This window comes from Mauremys mutica, chromosome 3, assembly GCF_020497125.1.
Source record: "Mauremys mutica isolate MM-2020 ecotype Southern chromosome 3, ASM2049712v1, whole genome shotgun sequence".
NCBI classification, from domain to species: domain Eukaryota; kingdom Metazoa; phylum Chordata; order Testudines; family Geoemydidae; genus Mauremys; species Mauremys mutica.
In genome coordinates this window covers 163,579,172-163,599,313 of record NC_059074.1, presented here as the reverse complement: position 1 = coordinate 163,599,313, position 20,142 = coordinate 163,579,172, and the positions used below count along the sequence as shown (strand labels likewise).

The window sequence follows — 20,142 nt, the reverse complement described above, 5'->3', positions numbered from 1 at the left end:
CTGGACCCAATGGCTTTTAGCCACTCAGCTCCCTTTTGATGAACTACAGACAGATCTATCAGGCCCAAACAATATCCAGGCAAGGCGGCTATAATAGCTACCTACAGATGAAGCCATAGATAAAGATAAACTATAAATCTACACACAAATGCAGGCACATTGCCTCAGGATGACAGAGGGGAGAGGATGAGACACTTGGGAAAGCAGGCTGCTTGCATGAAGGCAACCTTCTGTGGCTCTCTCTCTTATTCAATTTGGAATTTGTTTGATTTCTTAAAGATGTAAAACCTTTGTTGAATGGCTCACTGTTTTAGAAAATAATCAAATAATAGTAGATAGGCTGGGGGGGATGCATTTTTCTGTGGAAGGGAAGATGCTGCATTCATCTTCTGTAGAGTTTGAAGAAAGGAATTTAAATGGGCAAATTAACACGCCCCAGATGAGAGAATTTCAAGTCAACAAGTTTTGTAAATTATAGCCTTCTGTTCTCCTTCCCTTCATCTTATACATTTAAAAATGTATTCAGTTCAATTCCTTCTGTCAAGAAAAGCAAATATAAATTAATTTTTACATGTATAAGTGACATTCTGAATATATGTTATGAGATTTAGTTAGATTTTAGCTTTTCAGTGTAGGCAGTAATGAAGATGAGGTAAGGAAACTTCACCTCATGCAACATCCTTATAGACCAGTGTTTCTCAGTGACTGGTCCATGGACCGGTGCTGATCCCTGAGATCTCCCAGGCACAATTTAGGAAGCAAGCAAGCTGGTCCCTGGTATCAATGACTTTACTCTTTAATTTGAGAATAAAAACTAAAGTGAAAGTTGAAGGAACAGGTAACAGGCTTAGTTATCAGCATTACCTGCTTTTGTAAAAAGGACCCTCATTGACTTTGGTACTTGGGTCACCATAATCTAGGCATTTTATGGAGATGATGGGAATGGGATTATTTTATGGCTGGCAGAATGGTAAGTGCTGTCTGTGTGGCTACTCTCTAGGGAGATAAAAAGCTGGGCTGCAGTGTTTCTGCCCTACCATGATGGAGACTATGCACAAGTTTGGGAACATCACCATGACCAATTACATTACTTCTACAGTACCAACGACCATTCAACGAGTAGTCCTGGAGCTTGTGCCATATTAATGGTTAAAAGGAAAGAACATGCCAGAAGAAAGGCAGGCAGGAAGGGTGTCCTTGAAAGCAGGCACACCCATCTCACTGATATCTGTAAGTACTCTTCTACTCTTTTTCTTAAAAGCATTACTAACAGTACATGTTTATATGATGTACGCATATACTTTTGTCAATCATTTTCTCAATCGGGAGTCTATGATTAACATTGAATTTGAAAAGAGGTCCGCCAACAAGTGTGAGAATCTCTGCTCTAAAAACATCAATGGTCCACCCTCATTTGGAATACTGTAGGCAGTACTGGTCACTCAAAAAGATATTGTAGCTTTAGAGGGGGATAAGAGAAAGGCGACAAGAATGCTTAGATACATGTCCTACGAAGACATACGGAAAAAATGGGATTTTTACTTTAGAAATGAGATTAATAAGAGGAAGCATGGATAAAAGTATAAACCAGATGATACAGAAAAGGCAGATCAGGAGTTTCTGTTCTCCCTGCTTCACAGCATCAGAAGTAGGGTATATTTCAGAAAAATGTAAGGTACCAAATTAAAAGCTGAAAAAAAGAACAACTTTTTCATTCAATACATAATTAGACTGAGGAACTCAGTGCCACCGGATGTCACAGAGACCAAGAATTTAACAAGATTTAAAGGGAGATTGGATGTTGATATAGAGAACAATAATGTTCAGAGTTGTAACAGTTAAAGCTCTCTCTCTCTCTCCATATTATATGTATACACACACACACACACTTGCTTATTTCTAAGCAATAAAGACCTTGTGCTTCAGAGTTTAAACCAATTTCTAACCATTAGGGATTAGGCTGAGATCTTCATGGAGACAGATTACCACACATCTGCCTACTGTGGGGATCTTGCACCTCACTCAGAAGCATCGGGTATTGACACTGTTGGAGACAGGATACTGGACTATAAAAACTGTCTGATCCAGTCTGGCAATTCCTGTGTTCCTAAAAATGGAATTAATGATGGCCCCAGAAGATAGACTGAATTTAAAAAAAAAAAAAAGGTGTTGGGGAGATGGACATCAGCTACAGAATTTCAATATCACAACATCTGGACTTTCACTGTCTGTATAGGTTCCTAAAATCATGCATCATGTTGACTGTCAGGGATGGATAAACCACATTCTGAGGCTTGAGGCTACTTCTGTAGAAATAAAATATGGGTGAGAAGTCTGCGTTACTCACACATAAATTGCACATATACACACGTATGTGTGTGTGTTTATTTGTGTACTTTGCTTTAAGTAAACTGATGGCACTCTGAAAGCTACTGAGATTAGGAGGGATCTTCTCGGTAATTTTGCATTCTTGGCCTGTTTCATTATAAAGTGTTTTTTTAAAAGATAATCCGTCTGAATTATAAGGACAACATAATAGTATAATCAAACATCTTAAGTCTGAGAGATGTCTCCATAGTCACAGAGGGTCACTAGTCAGCAGGTCTGCAAGTTCAGGGAAGGGATGAGATGTGTGATTCTGGTTTCTTCCAGCATAAACCTTGTCAATCCTTGATATATGGTCTATTAAGGACCAGGGTATGCTGTTAACATGCTTTATTGAAAGTGTATGTGAGGACAGTATTCATTGTACATGGTGTGAATTGATCTATTTCCGTGCTGTATTTGGAAGCATCGTAAACATTCTCAATGGACAAAAAGAAAGGAAAAACCCCAGCATAAACATTAAACATATACAGCATACTAAAACATCTAAAATACTAGACTATAGAGATACTCATGGACTCTGATCCCTGGATAGCATTTAAATCACTTCCTTAAACTGTAAAAAGTTACCAAAATTCAGCTGACTGCTTTAGCTGAAACATAGGGCTATATACAATTGGGAAGGTTTGATGTAGACTGATAAAAACTGTCAAATCCTCCACCCCCACCATTTCCCAGCCAGTTGACTTGTGCTTAGCCAAATTAGCATCAGCCTCATGCAAGAGCCCCTTAGCTTTGTTTCTTTTCATCCTCCCACCCAATCACTCACACTACTAGGATGAAAAGCAAATACAAATATGCTCAGCAGGAGCATTTTTCAATGGAGAAACTTCAAGAAGGATGTAGCCCCAAAGAGGCTGTGATTCTCAGTTCTATCAGGAAAGGTAATACCAATGAACATGCAATAACAGCCTAATAAAACATAAAAAAACTAAATTACATTAAAAATTGGATAAAACCTGTATCTCTTATCCGGTGCTTCTTGTTTTACAAAAGAATTGCTTGAATTTTTATGCACTTTGGTAACTGTCCAATTAGTAATTATACGTACATGTGTATTCCATAACTTGAGAATTCAACTACAGTTTTTAAATGAGGACAGGAAATTTCTGCATGACAAATATTCAGGCAATTAATTTATGGCTTACTGTATATTGGTTGAGGTAGAACTTGCCCCAGCACATTGAAATGATGAGACGTTTATCATTCCCATATATGGATTAAAAAACAAACAAAAGGGAACCAATAGTATATATTTTGATCAAGGACAGATTTTCAGTATTGCTTTTGTATCGTTTTCCTTTTTCATGTAAGCCATTAAGTTTTCTATTTTGAACATTCTCATGCAGATGGCATGCTACCATAAGATGTTTCTAAGAAATCTGTTTTAGATTACATGAACAGGAAATCTTCTGTTAAGTGTTTTAAAGACAACCTGTAATAAGAAAATATATTGGCTTAGGGAAAAACATTACCATACATCCAGACCAAAACCAGAAAGGAAATGGTGCATAATTGTATGTCTTCTCTGTAAAGATTCATTTAATGCCACAAAAATCTGTAGCTGCTGTTATGCATGCCATGTTTTATTCTGATTTTCTACACTTGGTATTCCCCAACTGAACTGTTTCTTATGGTGATTTTTTTTTCCTACAGCAAATCAACAGTTTTTCAAGAGGTCTCTGTGCAACCAAGGAGTATGACATTTACTAATGTGTTGAGAGTCAGGGATTCTCTTTTGTAGGAGCCAATACTAATAAGAAAGATATGGTTCAGTGTCCTGGGTATTCTTCCAAGTTTTATTAATTAGATGGAAAGCTTGTCCCTCTGGAATATTGTAAGGTATTTATTAACACTTCAGTCCACAAACTAGAACAAATTTACAGTAGCGGAGGTAATTGTTACATACACCAGCCCTGGTTATCAACTTGGCAGGGAAAAGCAGAAAAAGGTTAAGATTATGATCTTTTTCATGATATTTTAATTGTACTTCTTAATCTGCTAAATTAAAAACTACAGAGCAATCTTATTCAGATCACAGACGAAAAAGATCATATCAATTTGTGACAAAATGTATGAATGCTACTATCTGCTTTAATTATGCAGAAAATTTAACAGTCAAATTCAGTATGATCACAGAGCGGGTAAGATACAAATATTATCTCTTCTCCAGTTGTGCTATCTCCTCCCTAAGCGTTTTTGTGTTTTCTTCCAAGCCTCTCATCCCTTAATGTCTGGACACTCTCCCCCAGCTAATTTGTAATGCCACCACTTTCTCCTCCTTCAGATTAAACATCAAGATCCATCCCTACCACTACGTTTTCAGTCAATTGGCAACTGATAATGTCAATGCAGGTGGTCATAACTATCTCACTTATTTATACGCTTCAAAAAGAATCATAACTGTGCTCATAGCTAGTCTGTGTAACCACATGTTCCTTTAACTATTGCCCTTGGTCTTCCCATTCCCACTCCATCTGTTTTTTATATCTACTTAATTCAGACTGTCCCCTCTTAGGGGTACATGGGTGTATGTTCAGTGCCTAACACAGTGGGACCCTGATCTGAATGGATGCTATTGTAACACACAATTAACGAATTATAATGTTTTGTTATGAGTTTCTAGTGTAAAACTACTTTGATGATGAAAGTATATTTGGGCCTTAACTTGCACTCCTGAATCCATGCCCTTGAAGTCAATGAGAGCTTTCCCTGAGGAAGGCCCACAAAGAGTTCGATCCAAGCTTCCAATATTTAAGCACATATTGCTGTGAATCCTCTAAAACAATACTTGTGCAGGTGTGTGCACAGGCAGGACTTTGTTGTGCAAGGTTTGCTAAGGATGTTCAACCTGGAGTAAGACCTGAAACTGTTAGCCACTTAAATGCTGTTATTTTGGGAAATCTGGCACTCCATCTCCTCAGCCCGTTACTTTTCCATGATCGACCTCTAATACGCTGTGTCATGGCAACTCTCCTTCTTGTTGACCAGTACTTGATGTGGCTATCTTTCTGAAGGTTATCAATACCAACCAGTGTGTGATACAGAAGGGTTCATTTCTTCCCTCCCCAACACTGCCAGAATATTATTTTGGCAATGTTCTCAAGTCAGGATGGGAAGCAGCAGATCAGCGAAGGCCTAGAATCTGGGTCAACTGCATGGCAACATGTTTTGCCACCTCTGGATTTAAGAGCCTGCCTCAAATACTGCTCCTTTATTAATTCAATATTGCTTCTTTTTGTCTTAATAATAAACCTCTAGTTGGAACACATGACTATTGTGGATTTATATATTTCATTCCTTTACTATCAAAGTCATGATTGCATTTACAGTGGATTCCATTTGGACATACTGACCATCACAGGGCCTGCATATTATACAGTTCTTGGCACCTGCCAAATCGACCTTTGTTGAAGCATTGAGTTCTAGCTTATTGAAACGTGTGGGATTTTAAGAGTTTGATATAGTCACACAAACTAACTAATAGGGAAAGGTTGGCTGAAGTACGAGCTAGTGGTTAAGGCACAGGACTCTGAATCAGGCAATCTGGGCTCAGCTCCCAGCTCTACCACAGACTTCCTGTATAACTCTGGTGGAGTCATAGAACCTTTCTTTGCCTCAGTTTCCTTATCTGTAAACTAGACATAAGGAAACTACTTCAGAAATCTGTTGTGAGACTTTATTCATTTGTGTTTGAACTCCATTTACATCTTGAAATAGAAGGCTCTACAATGTAGTATTACAGAAGAGGGACAGCTCACCTACATTTAAGGGTAAGACCAGCTTTCTGTTGAAAGCTTGACTCTAAGTGCTCTACAATTTACATGGTTACTTGCCTTGAAATTTGGTGTGCCTCATGGGGGCATGGACTTTTTTGTTAGTGATATGAACTTGGGGCCACTTGACCAAGGGGTTCCTGAGATACAGCCTCCAAAATAAAAACAGCTTTTCTTAAAGTTGAGAGATTCTGGCAAACTTTTTTCCCTCACAGACAGAGATCAAACCAGGGCTCAGATCATTGCTCCAGGGGCTCCAATGTTCAAGGGTTAGAGAAAAATCTGCCCCTGAGAAGGATGTTTTTATTATTCTTATGTGGAGAAATGCAACCTGAGTACAGCAGCATATTCAGAAAGTGCTGAAACTATTTTTGAATAAAAAAGGAATCACACATGAGAATGCTCTCTGGGAGGAGAGGATGATTGGGGAGCATGAGTAAGTGGTAATGGGGATGAGGGGTTTGGGTCTACATCGAGGAAGGAGGGTATCATGGGGAGGGGGACAAATGGGAATTGGTGGTAGAGCAATTGAAAGGGGTTGGGCGGCTCAGGTAAGGGGGAGTGAGTAGGGATCTGGGGAGTGTGCGAGGAGAAGATGAAGACGGGTGGAGACTATATGGGGTAGCAGAGGAAATTGCGGGTTTACAAATGGTGGGAGGCATGTCAGCCCTGATTTGTCTCCTCCTCTGTATGTGCTGGGATCTGAGCCTCTCTCTCTGCCCACAGTGTGCTTTGTGGATTTGGGGGACTCCGCTCCTCTTGGGGTGTCTGAGCCCCTCTCCCTGTACCTCCATGTGAGCTGAGATTTGGGGCAGGGGACTGAAAGTAACACAAATTTAAAAGTCTGAAATCTAGACAATGAATACCTAAGATGCACATTACCCCGGTGGGTGGGGGCAGGGGAGGGGCCCCATTTGCAAGAGTGGTGGCCTGGGTGAACCTGGGGCATGGCTGAAGCAAGGCTGGAAGTCCCAGCTGGAGGTGGGTAGTGGGACTGAGGGGCCCAGTTCAGTGCGCAGCCCAGTTCACATAACTGAGGTACTGTGCAGCCCTCTAGCAAGCTGCTACTTGTGATATGTGTACGCAGCAGCATAGGGCAGGAGACAGCGAGGGGCAACTTCTTACACGTTAATGGCTTTTACAGTACTGACTAATGGCTTAATGGGATGGCGGGGGAGCAGGAAATGTTGGCAGGGGACTACACGTTGTGGGGAGTGGCAGGGCAGAGGAGACAGACACACCAGTCTTCTCTCACATGCTTAAAATCACTGCAACAATCATGTAATAAAAAAACAGTCAAGGCTCTGGGACACAGACCTTAGATGAGATTTTTCTCACTGGCCATGTTAGCAACTGCACACTGCTAACATTTCAATGCACAACCATTATCCCCATTCCACTATAACAAAATGTACAGGAGAGGGGGGATCACTGAGGAATCACATAGCAACTGTGTAGCCTAATATAAAGACCGTAGGACTGGGGCTAGTCCCAGCTCTGCCACCAGCCTGCTAGGTGACCTTGGGCAAGTCACTTCACCCTTCGGTGCCTCAGTTTCTCATCTGTAACAGGGGATAATGATGTCAAGTTCCTTGAGATCTATATAAAAGCTAGATCTTTTGATTATTATCTAGCCACAGTAGTCTATTAACTGCAAACCTAGGTGAGAAATACAACTGTCGAAATGAGCACTAACTCATACCAACAAATATTTCTCTCTCTCTGTTTAAAAAAGTAGGATATTTAAGTGATCAAAACTTAGTTACTGCAGAGTTCTTTGCCCGGTGATACCTTGCACCCTTCCAGAAAGTGGAGTTCAGCAAAACTCAAACTTCTGAAAACCAGAAAATACAGAGTTATGGTTAACACCCAGAAACTCTGGCCTCATTGAGTGATGCCCCAATAAATCTACAACACACATCCTCACACTCTGCCTTTTCACTGTAATGGGAAGGCATTACATAGACTTGCCCTAGGCTCAAACACTGAGCTTACTCCCACAACAGAATACCACAAATGTAACATTTAACAATCACTTTGTATCCTTTTACCACACTTTTCACTTGCACACAAATTGCCACCTAAACCTGTACTTTCCCCGGCTCCAGTGGGGGCAGAGTTAAGTTTGTGTGGGTGTTTCTGCAGGGGCACCATTTGGGGGGGAGTGGCGGGCTCTACACACAGGGCCGGTGCAACCCTTTAAGCGACCTAAGTGGTTGCCTAGGGCGCTAGAATTTGGGGGGCGGCATTTTTTTCGGCAGCGACCACAGTGGCCTGATCTTCAGCCACCCCGGTCACCGCCAGCATTTAGGCGGAGGGAGCTGGGCAGGGGAGCGCAGGGAGGGCCGCCTGCAGCAAGTAAGGGGGGGCACGCAGGGGAACTCCCTGCCCCAGCTAACCCCTGCCCCGCCTCCTCCCTGAGCACGCCGTGGCTGCTTCACTTCTCCCGCCTCCCAGGCTTGTGGCGCCTAAGCTGATTGGCGCCGCAAGCCTGGGAGGCAGAAAAAGTGAAGCAGTGATGGTGTGCTTGGGGTGGAGGTGGGGGAGGGGTGAGCTGGGGCAGGGGGGTGCCTCAGGCTGGAGGGTGGGGTGTGGGGAGCTGCCGCGCGGAGGGGGGCGCCTCAGGGAGGGGACTCGGGGATGGGGGAGTGCGCAAGGTGGAAGTTTCGCCTACGGTGCGAAACATCCTTGTACCAGCCCTGTCTACACCCTCCCCCACAAGTTTTGTAGGGGAGGTCTACTCACCGTAACCCCTGGTGGAGCTCTTAACTGCAACAGCTTGAGTGTGATACCTGGTGAGTTCAGAAGCTGGGAGCAGCACAGCCTTTGGGGCAGCGCATTTATTTATAAACAGAGGCAGGGTAATAAAGATACCAAAAGGCTTATCATTAAAGTAAATTAAGGATCATTAGATGATCCTGAAAGCATTGCCAGGCACTTCAGTTAAAAGATAGGAAACAAAGTGTAGGAATAAAAGGTGACAATGGAGAGAGGTAAATAGTGGTGTCCCTCAGGGGTCTGTACTGGGACCAGTCCTATTCAACATATTCATAGATGATCTGGAAAAAGGGGTGAACAGTGAGGTGGTTAAATTTGCAGATAACTGTCTTGAATAATTTTGTAAGGCCAAAGCAGACTGTGAAGAGTTACAAAGGGATCTCACAAGACTGGGTGACTGGGCAACACGTGGCAGAAGAAATTCAGTGTTGATAAATGCAAAGTAATGGACATGGCAAAATATAATCCCAACTACACATACAAAATGATGGGGTCTAAATTAGCTGAACCCATCAATAAAGAGATCTTGAATTCATTGTGGATAGTTCTCTGAAAACATCTGCTCAATGTGCAGTGGCAATCAAAAAAGCTAACAGAATATTGGGAATCATTAGGAAAAGGATAGATCATAAGAGAAAAATATCAGATTGTCTCTATATAAATCCACTGCACGCCAACATATTGAATAGTGTGTGCAGGTTTGATCACCCCATCTCAAAAAAGATATATTGAATTTGGAAAAGGTATGGAGAAGGGCAACAGAAATGACGAGGGGTATAGAACACGTTCTGTATGAGGAGAGAGTGAAAAAGATTGGGACTTTTCAGGTTGGAAAAGAGATGACTGAGGGAGGTATGACAGAGGTCTATAAAATCATGACTGGTGTGGAAAAACTGAAAAAGGAAGTGTTATTTACTCCTTCACATAACACAAAACTAGGAGTCACCAAATGAAATTAATAGGCAGCAGATTTAAAACAAACAAACAAACAAACAAACAAACAAAGTATTTCTTCACAGTCAACCTGTGGAAACTCTTTGCCAGGGGATGTTGTGAAGGCCAAAACTACAACAGGACTACGATAAGAACTAGATAAATTAATGGAGGATAGGTCCAGCAATGGCTATTAGCCATGGTGGGCAGAGCTCTAACAAAATGTTCTGCATGTCCCTCGCCTCTGTTTGCCAGAAGCTGGGAGGGGCAACAGGGCTACTTGATGATTGCCTGTTCTGTTCATTCCCTCTGAAGCACCTGGCATTGGCCACTTGGCTAGAGGGACCACTGGTCTTATCCAGTCTGGCCATTCTGATGTTCTCATAATAGAACCCAGATGTATCTGGTCCCTGCTGTAACCCATGCGAGACCCCACTCTCCTCCCAGAGCTAGGATAGAACCAAGGAGTCCTGATGGGGTCTCTCTCTCCACAGAGTTAGTAATAAAGTAAGAATATACATTACAATTTTAAACCTAACCAGTGTCCCTTGAGTGACTTGCCACAAGATGTCAGAACATGTTGTTATTAGAGCTGAGTGGGTCTAATATTTATTTAATTTTCTTTCTTTTATAAAGGAATTAGATACAGGGCCCCTGTCAGCTAATTGCTAAGTTATCTGCCAAAAAAACCTAGTTTTTTCAAGTGCTTAAGTAGCCCCAGGAATCACGGTTAAATTTCCCCCCACCCCACCCTACCCTATCCCCATCTACCAAAATCTGAAAGAGTGCCCCTGTATTTTTGTATTTCCTGTTTTTTAGAAGTTTGAGTTTTGCTGCACTTGACATTCTGGAACAGCACAAGCTATCACTAAGCAACCGTAATGCTGCATTAAGTGGCAAAAAAAAACTTTGTTAATTAGTAGTAGTAATAGAACCCAGTTTATTCAAAAGTCTTGGAAGATACCTGAAAAGGATAATGGAAGAAAATGACCAAAGTACTATGAAAAGGATAGACAGGTGCTACTCATGTAGTACATAGGATACGTTTGCAATGCAGATGAGAGCTGGCTTCCTGGTGTGAGTAGACAGACATGTCTTAACTCTGCTCAAGCTAGCACACTAAGAATAGCAGTGTTGCCAAGGGCAGCAACTCAAGGTGGCTGCCTGAGTACAAACCCACCTGATCACCATGGGTACACATTCAGGTGGCTAGCCCATGCTGCTGCTCATGCTATCCCTAGTTACACTGCTATTTTTAGTGTGCTAGCTGAGCAAAACTAGCACAAATCTGTCTACTCATGCTGGGAGGCACAATCCCACCTGCAGTGTAGAGGTACCCACAGAAGAAACAACTGGATAACACGTTGTGCTAAGTCACTGAGCCCCAGAGTGCCATGTTGGGGCGGCTCTAACCATTTCGCTGCCTCAAGCATGGCGGCACGCTGCGGGTCACGCTCTGCCAGTTGCCGGTCCCGTGGCTCCAGTGGACCTCCCGCAGACGTGCCTGCGGATGCTCCACCGAAGCCGCAGGACCAGCGGACCCTCCGCAGGCACGCCTGTGGGAGGTCCACCGGAGCCGCCTGCCGCCCTCCCGGTGACCAGCAGAGCGCCCCCCCGCAGCATGCCGCCCCAAGCACGCGCTTGGCGTGCTGGGGCCTGGAGCCGCCCCTGGTGCCATGAATAATATCTAGCATTTTAAATCTATAGATCTCAAAGCACTCAAAAATTGGGGGTATAATTCACATTTTTCAGAGAGGGAAATAAAACTCAGAGATTAAGTGACTTGCCCAAAGTCACACAGCGAAGAGCCAGTGGCAGAGGTCTTTTGACTTCCATTCTTGTGCCCTGTCCACTGAAGCATAACACAGATCTAATATCGGGCCTGATCCAAAACCTATCCAAAGAGTCCTCATGATATCATAGCTATGCATACCAACCAACCAGTTTAAAAAAGACTCAGGGGACATAAACAGACTTCAGTTAACAGGAAATTCCAGCTGATTGGTACAACTGGGACTGATACTGCTTCTATTAAGGTCACAGGAGTTTTTTCCATTGACTTCACTGGGAGCAGGATTGGACCAGTGTATGAGTCTTTTCACTTTCTGATGGTGAAAAATTAAAACTAGGATCTTAAATAACTATACAGTGCTGACTTTATAGTTTATACCACTGAGTAAGAGGGTCAAGTGTGTTAGTGTTATAAAACTCTAAATCAACATTGATATTATACTGTCTGTATGAAAATACATAAAAATACATTTAATTAACTGGAAGGTTGTGACACAAACTGACAAAAGCAATTTAAAACAGAAATTTCAAAGCGAAGTCTGACACCTTAAGAGTCATTCTGATCTCCACAGAAGATACATATTTAGGCCAGAATTTTTATATATGCCCATGTATTTTTAAATGTTTGAAAAATATGCATATTATTTACCAAATTGCCTGGAATGTCTGTCGGAGAAATACATATTTATTTTTAAAAGCAATCCATATATTATTTACTCAGTGGCTGAGAATGACTGAGAAAAAGCCGTTCTGGTCTGTCAAGTAAATACATATTTATAAATGGTTTTTAAAACATATTATTTATCCAATGGACTGTAATGGCTCTGCCAGGGCCATTACATGTAAATATGTAATTAGCCACATAATAAAACATCCCCATAAAATTTCCCTGAAAATCATTAACTTTCTATGTGTCAATACACAATTGTTTTAATTTTGTTTTTCAAAATACCAAAAGCTATGTTAATGAGTAAGACACATTTTTCCATTATATATAGGGGGAAAAAAAGTATCCCAATTACTGAAGTCTGATTTTCCTTATTTTATACTTTACTGTTTATGGCCCCAGTGCTGCCTGCCATCGGATTCACCTGTGCAGACTCTCACACCCATACTGACTCAACATGGACTGACTCAACATGGCTCTGCACAGAGCAAGATTCCATTGGCAGCATGACAGGCTAATTTAGTACTCACGAAGGTATGGAACTGATACAACTTGCTAGAGTTATGTGTAATGTGGACAGTTGTTGTATTAGCTTCTCCACGCAGCTTGCCAACGCACCTGCAACACTGTCGGGCCCTCTTGCCAAGCATGATATATGCCAAATTGGATGATGTTTTTTCACATGGAGCATTGTCCACAATGAACTAGATAAGACCATCAAATCCTTTTCAGTTGTGAAAGTGAGAACAGGATTTGAAACTAGGGCTCCAAAGATTAAACCCACTTCATCACCTAGCCCAATGAGTGTTGGCATTTAAGTTAGAACTTAAAATAAAATCCCAACCATATAATTGTTGTGAAATTTGTGAATTAAGAATGTTAACTTGTGAACTTTAGCTGAGACCGTACACATAAAATTTCAAATTGGAGTGAACTATACTGTTTGTAGTAGTGCAAATGTGTGTTGTAATAAAAGTCATACATTAAGATGTAAATTTTATTCTCTGAGCTGAATACTAGGTGATTAATTCTCATAGGATTCACCTGTGCAGACTCTCACACCCATACTGACTCAACATGGACTGACTCAACATGGCTCTGCACAGAGCAAGATTCCATTGGCAGCATGACAGGCTAATTTAGTACTCACGAAGGTATGGAACTGATACAACTTGCTAGAGTTATGTGTAATGTGGACAGTTGTTGTATTAGCTTCTCCACGCAGCTTGCCAACGCACCTGCAACACTGTCGGGCCCTCTTGCCAAGCATGATATATGCCAAATTGGATGATGTTTTTTCACATGGAGCATTGTCCACAATGAACTAGATAAGACCATCAAATCCTTTTCAGTTGTGAAAGTGAGAACAGGATTTGAAACTAGGGCTCCAAAGATTAAACCCACTTCATCACCTAGCCCAATGAGTGTTGGCATTTAAGTTAGAACTTAAAATAAAATCCCAACCATATAATTGTTGTGAAATTTGTGAATTAAGAATGTTAACTTGTGAACTTTAGCTGAGACCGTACACATAAAATTTCAAATTGGAGTGAACTATACTTTTTGTAGTAGTGCAAATGTGTGTTGTAATAAAAGTCATACATTAAGATGTAAATTTTATTCTCTGAGCTGAATACTAGGTGATTAATTCTCATAGCGCAGTGATCAATTGGTACAGATGCTGCACCTGTAGTAATGTTTGTTTTTGTACATATTAGTAACAGAAGTGCACCACTAACACAGGTGTCACTTGCGTAGCTGTGCAACATTTCTGATATTTTGAAAACACTGAGATTGGTAGTTAGGTTGTATGTAGTTCTGCCAATTTTTTCAATTAGATCCATTACTGATTTGATGGAAAAGCAAATTAAAGATACCATGGTGGTATGTAAATTGGTTAGACGGAGCATAAGGTTCTGGTACTGAGCTTATAAGTCACATGGCTACTGAAAATGGCTTTATCAAATGTACTTCAATGAGATTTCTGGTGACTGCCTACAATCATGGGAGACATTTTGCAAAAGACCACTACAGGATTAGTCCAGCAGCTGAGGTTTAAAACATATAAAGGAATATACTAAAATGGCATATAGACCTTTAGAAAAAGAGTGCTAGGAGTGTATTATGGCAGACTCTTGTTTAGAACCTGTTGGGGTTACACGGCCAGAATCTACCTCAGTTACACCAGTTTAAATTTGGAGTAATCCCTTCATATCAATGGAATTATTCCAGGTTTACACTAGTGTAAGTGAGATTAAAAACTGGCCCATGCATATTAACATTTTATATCTTTCAAAGCAGCAATAACTGTTTATAAATTGATGCTGTATTTCAAGCTGTCTAAATGCTTGGCATGTAGACACAGCTAACTAACATTACTTTGCAATATTCTATAATCTATCTCATTCATACACTTCTTTTGCCAGAAAAAAGAACAAGACTTTTTCATGCCAAGAATGAATTCTATGTGATGGTCATGCAGCAGTTCACATTTTCATGTTTGCAAAGTCAGCCCCCCCACCCTTTCATTTCTCTTTCACCAGATAACTGTCAGCAAAGAGATTCAAAGTGATGCAGACCCAAAAGCAAGTGGAGCCTTCCCACAAAGAAGCCTCTTACCTAATTTACGCTTAATTTATTTATAAAATCAAATCAAAATGCTGCCATGAAAAAATTATTCTTACTTAGGCTGCTGAAGATTCTTTCCAACTAGTGCTCTCCTCAGTTACTCCATAGCATAGGAGGTTCTCCTTCTCAATTGGGGAAAGGAGGAGGAGGAGGAGAGGAAGGGGAGAAGGAGCCCTGGAACTAGTTTGACAAAGTTCAGCAACAGAAGGTCCAAATATGGCATATATTTCTCTAAATAGGTACCATAGTGAAGTCTTTTAAGGTCAGATACAAGTAAGTCCCATGTCTGGCTTTGGTGCAGTGGAAACCTACATAAGACGACACAAGCCTCCAAAATCCTCTTTTCTGATTTCTGCACAGCCACTTATGGCTTAGTAGAAAGCCAGCTTTTTGTAGAATCTGGCCCTTCCATCGTATCACAATAACAGAAGCAACCATTGGGTCCAATACTGCAGTCCTTACTCAGACAAAACTCCTACTGGCTTCCGTGGGAATTTTGCCTAAGTATAGGATTGCAATTTTAGGTTCTTCATTCTACAAACTCATAAAACAATGTCTGTGAACGTAAAGGAGTGGTCTATGTTGTTTAGTTCAGAATACAGTAAGCACTGTTCACAAAGGAGCACCCTTGTGTGTACAGATCTATCCTGAATATATTGAATGATGGAGCATATCTTCATAATTAAAATTAATTTTACATCATTGATACAATATATTTTCAACAGATGTACATACATTTAATGAAACATATGACACATATATTGACACTGTGGGTGAAATCTCTTTCTCCTGGAAGTCAGCGGGAGTTTAGCCATTGATTCCAATGGGGTCAGATAGCAGCCTATTTCTTTTCCCCCCTTAGAAAACTATCCAAACCTTTGCATACAAATAGAGCCATTAATGGAAAGCAACACTCTACAAGTAAGGCAATACACATATTAATTAATCCACAGGATGCACATGAGGCAATCAATTTTCCCAAATCAATTAAAAAAAGAAAGAAGAAAAAGAATTTGAATTTCCACTCGTTTAAATAGCAGATTACTTAGTTATTGAAAACTCTCTCACATTTGCATTGTGTCTTCATTACATTCAGCCATATACTGGATAACTTGTGCAGAAGTTATATGTAGGAAATCCAAAAGTTATTTTTTTTTAATTGGGGTAAGATTTTTTGTAAACATTTCAGTCATCCAAAAAAAGGCAGGAGAGGTGGTAGAGGGGCATGTGATAAATATTAGAAAACTTTTTAGATTGCAGTTTTAGTTATGCATGATGGGCCAGTATTGGAAAAAGTGTCATGTTCTTTTTTCCATGCCTCTTTGTGCACCCATGGAAGACATGTCCTACAGGGTTTCAGTCATTTGCTGAAGTTTGGTCATGGTGGTGGGGATGTTGTTAGGGAAGTAAAAAGAGCAACGTCCATTTGAAGCTTGTCTGTGAACTTTGCATGAACCGCCAGGAATAATGTAGTGTGATGACAAGCCAGTTATACCTTCCACTAAATTTGCTGTCTGGAATGAACTGAAATAGTGTTTGGTTTGTGTAATTACGTCCATCTATCTTTATATTCCAGCGGCATATCGCAAATTGAAAATACTAAAAATTGACTGTTGGTTCTGATATTTAATGATTGCCAAAGACAAGACGATGATTTATTGGTTACTTACCGATGTGACACATTTGCATCTTATTAGACGGAGATTACTATTCCTTAAAATGCGGACGAGGCCTGATCATGTCTGATGGATTGATTTGATTTGCAAATGTAATCAAACTAATAAGAGGGAAAAAATGAGCAATAATGCCTTGTTTTTCAACTGGCAATCACTCCCCTGCCAACAACGCTGATATCCCTGACTAAGCAGCCTTCACACAGTCTTCCTGTCTCCTCAAATAAACAAAGGGATGCAGAGAGCTTGATAAGAGGATAACAAGCCAAGTATGGATGGAACAAGGAGCCTATACCTCAGAACAGTATAGCTGCATTAATGGGCTAATAGGCATACTAGCCTAAGACTTGCTGTGACTTCTATCTTCTTAAAAAACCTCAACAATATCCATCCAGCTAGAACAAGAAACCCCAGAAGAACATAGCAGTTTTAATTAAGGGAATTCCAGAGGGATATCCATCACCAGTGCAAAAGCAGTAAGTTGCAGGTGAAATTATTATAATGGGAAGCCAGTTTGGGAAATTATTAGATTATTATTAGATTACTGAAATTATTAGAATGGGAAACTAGTTTGGGAAAGTAGTTTGACCAGTTGGAATCACAACCTACGGGCAGAAGACAAGAGAACAGTTTCAAAGGACTATAACATAGTGTTTTTAAAACCTCCCAAATCATAAATACAGACTTTCTATAGATTTTTCCCTGCACTGAATTGATAACATAATCAGCTAAGGAGTAAGTTCCACTACAGACACACTAGCATGCAGGCCACGTGCTGGTATTTCTGTAAGGGCTGAAATATGGTTCTAGTTAAGAACAGATTCTTATTCTGCTTTACAGTAAGTGACCCTAATTCCCCACAGCAGGGCTCTTTTCCTCGTTAATGACCTCATCGCACAATAAGTGGTGGGCCCTCTGTCTGGCTTGTTGGAGAAGGTGTGTGGCCCCTTTAAGGGCTAGAGAGCCAGAGAGTTACCTGTTTCGGAGGCAGGCAGCTCCATACCAGGTCAGCCTGGAGAGGCTGATCCATCCCCCAAGTCACGGGAAGAGAGAGGGGACTATTTATGCCCATGTCTGTGCAGTAAAAGCCCCTCTTTTTACCTGGACCAAGCAGAGCAACATCCACCCTTTCACCCATAGAAGTAGCTAAAATACCATGTTTTGTCCTGATCTGCTGTGGGCATTAGCTAGTCGCGCCTTTCTCAGGGGGCTGGGAAGGAATTTTTCACTCATCGCCAGGGCAAGATGGGTTTTTCACCTTCCCCACTGCACGTTGGGGGCTTAGTGGGGGAAAAAAACAAAAGGGGAAGTTAGGTTATAATGTTGCAATTCATTATGTAACCGTGGGGTGGATTTTCCAGTGCAGGTACTCCATAGAGAATGGATATGATGATCAGAAAAAAATGGATTGGGAAAGGATTTAAAGGAGGTATTCTTAAAGGAGTGGAAACAGCGGGGTCAGAGCTCCTATGACTGGTATCACAGAGAGTCAACCCCCCCTCTTTTATATCCCCCCTTAACCCTTATTAAAGGAGCAGGTTGGCCAGGGACCCCTCCCAGGGCTGTCCCTAGCTATTCTGGGGCCCTACGCAGCCCCCCCATGGGGGCAGAATGTGGGGCCCCAGGTATCCATGGGGGGAAGGAGAGGGCTGGCCTCAGGCCTCCGCGGGCATAACTCCGCATAGGGCAACCACCTCCCAACACTCACCAGGGGTGCAGCTGGGGCTGGAGCACTGCACTTCCTGCTGCTGGTGAGTGCAGGCCCGGCCCTGCTGCAGTCCTCAGGGGAGTGGGGGCGGGGCTGGGGTGGAGCACGGGTGGGAAGGGGCGGGACTGGGGAGAAACAGGGTGGGGACTTTGGGGAAGGGGTGCAGTGGGGCAGAGCTGGGGTGGAGCAGGAGTGGGGGCCATGGGGAAGACGCGAAGCAGGGGCAGAAGCAGCATGCAGCTGCGCAGGGCACCAGGAAATTTGGTGCCTCAAATTTCCTGGTGCCCTCCGCAGCTACGTACTTTGTGTATGGGTAGGGATGGCCCTGACCCCTCCCAATATATGTAAATGATTATGGAATTATCTGCACTGTGCAATTTTATCAGCTGGGAGCTCTCAGACATTCAGGAATGAAGTTGTGGCCTAATTAAACCACACCCAGTGTCTCCTGTCTTTCTTCCAGCATAGCCGGAGGGAATTGCAATAAGTCTCCCATCCCATCCCTCTCTCCCACCCCACTCCACTGAAAGTAGAAGGCAAATAATAAACTTTAAGGCCTGTAAAGCTGATCATGACATACATCTTTAGGGTCTGATACAAAACACACAGACGTCAATGAAAGTCTTTCTATTGACTTCAGTGGGGTTTGGGATCAGACCCTTACAAAGAGAAGACTGGAGTGTGAAGCTTGATAGTTATGGGTCTGATCCTGTACACATTGAAGCAAAAGGGAGCTGTTCATGTGAGGAAATTTATTCATGTACTTAAGAATATGCAGGATTGGTTACTAAGTTGCTGCAGTAAAAAGCATCAACTGACATCACATACTTTGTTAAGGAAACAGGCATTACAAGGTGTTAGGTAAAAACAAAGTTGAATTTATGAAATTAATTACCATGCTTGAAGGACTCAAAATATTTCCATAACTTAAAACTGCACAGCCAATCCAATTTGAATGTATATAAAGATATCCTACCAGTGCAAAAGCATCCCGGTCAAATTCCAATTAAATAATTATATTCTGCCTGCCTAAAATTCCCCCTCTACTTTTAACGGGATTAGGTATACTTCACTGCTTGTCCTAAACTGTTGTCTAGTGTTGCTGTAAAAAGTCATCACCTTCTACTGCAGAGATAGTGCATTCAATTGTTACTGAAGTTCTCTATGGCAAATTCTAGCCCACCATGTAAAAAGCTTCAGGAACACATGCCACCATAGCAATATATATATGTATATACAGACATATATGTATATACACACATATACACATACATCTTTTCCCCCTAACAAGCCCTTTCACAGTCACGCTCAAAGATTATTCTCTCTCATTGCAGACACGATCTCCACAGGTTACGTGGTTGTAGATGGCATTACTCAGTTAGTAGGCATATTAACACTCATTATCACCACAATAGGCACCGACTCTGTGGGTGCTCCGGAGCTGGAGCACCCACAGGGAAAAATTAGTGGGTGCTCTTTACCCACTGGCAGCCAAGCTCCCCTCCCCCCCACTCCACCTCTTCCTCCCCCCCAAGCGTGCTGCGTCCCTGCTCCTCCACCTACCTTCCAGAGTTTCCCGTCCAGCCGTCACCAAACAGCTGTTTGACAGCGTTAGCACACTCAGGGGAGGCGGTGGAGCCAGGGATTTGGGGAAGGAGTTGGAATATTGGCAGGGAGGGGGCGGAGTTGAGGTGGGGGCTTTGGGGAAGGGGTTGGCATGGGGGCGGGGAAGGGCTGGGAAGAGGCAGGGCAGGGCCGGGCCTCATGGAAGGGGTGGAGTGGGGTTGGGCTGGGGTGGGGGGG

The 20,142-nt window shown here is 42.0% G+C and overlaps 1 protein-coding gene and 1 long non-coding RNA gene across 9 annotated transcripts in view; one reads left to right on the top strand and one right to left on the bottom strand.

Moving 5' to 3' along the window:
* LOC123367306 overlaps positions 1-5,448 on the top strand; it is a 78,515-nt gene extending 73,067 nt beyond the window's left edge. For both annotated transcript variants that reach the window (XR_006578401.1, XR_006578402.1), the window contains 2 exons: positions 1,100-1,230; positions 4,042-5,448. This is a non-coding gene — a long non-coding RNA (uncharacterized LOC123367306). The remainder of the gene's footprint in view (positions 1-1,099; positions 1,231-4,041) is intronic.
* The window catches only part of ESRRG (estrogen related receptor gamma), a 472,345-nt gene that overhangs the window by 29,119 nt on the left and 423,084 nt on the right, over positions 1-20,142 (bottom strand). The gene's annotated exons all lie outside the window — the stretch shown is intronic.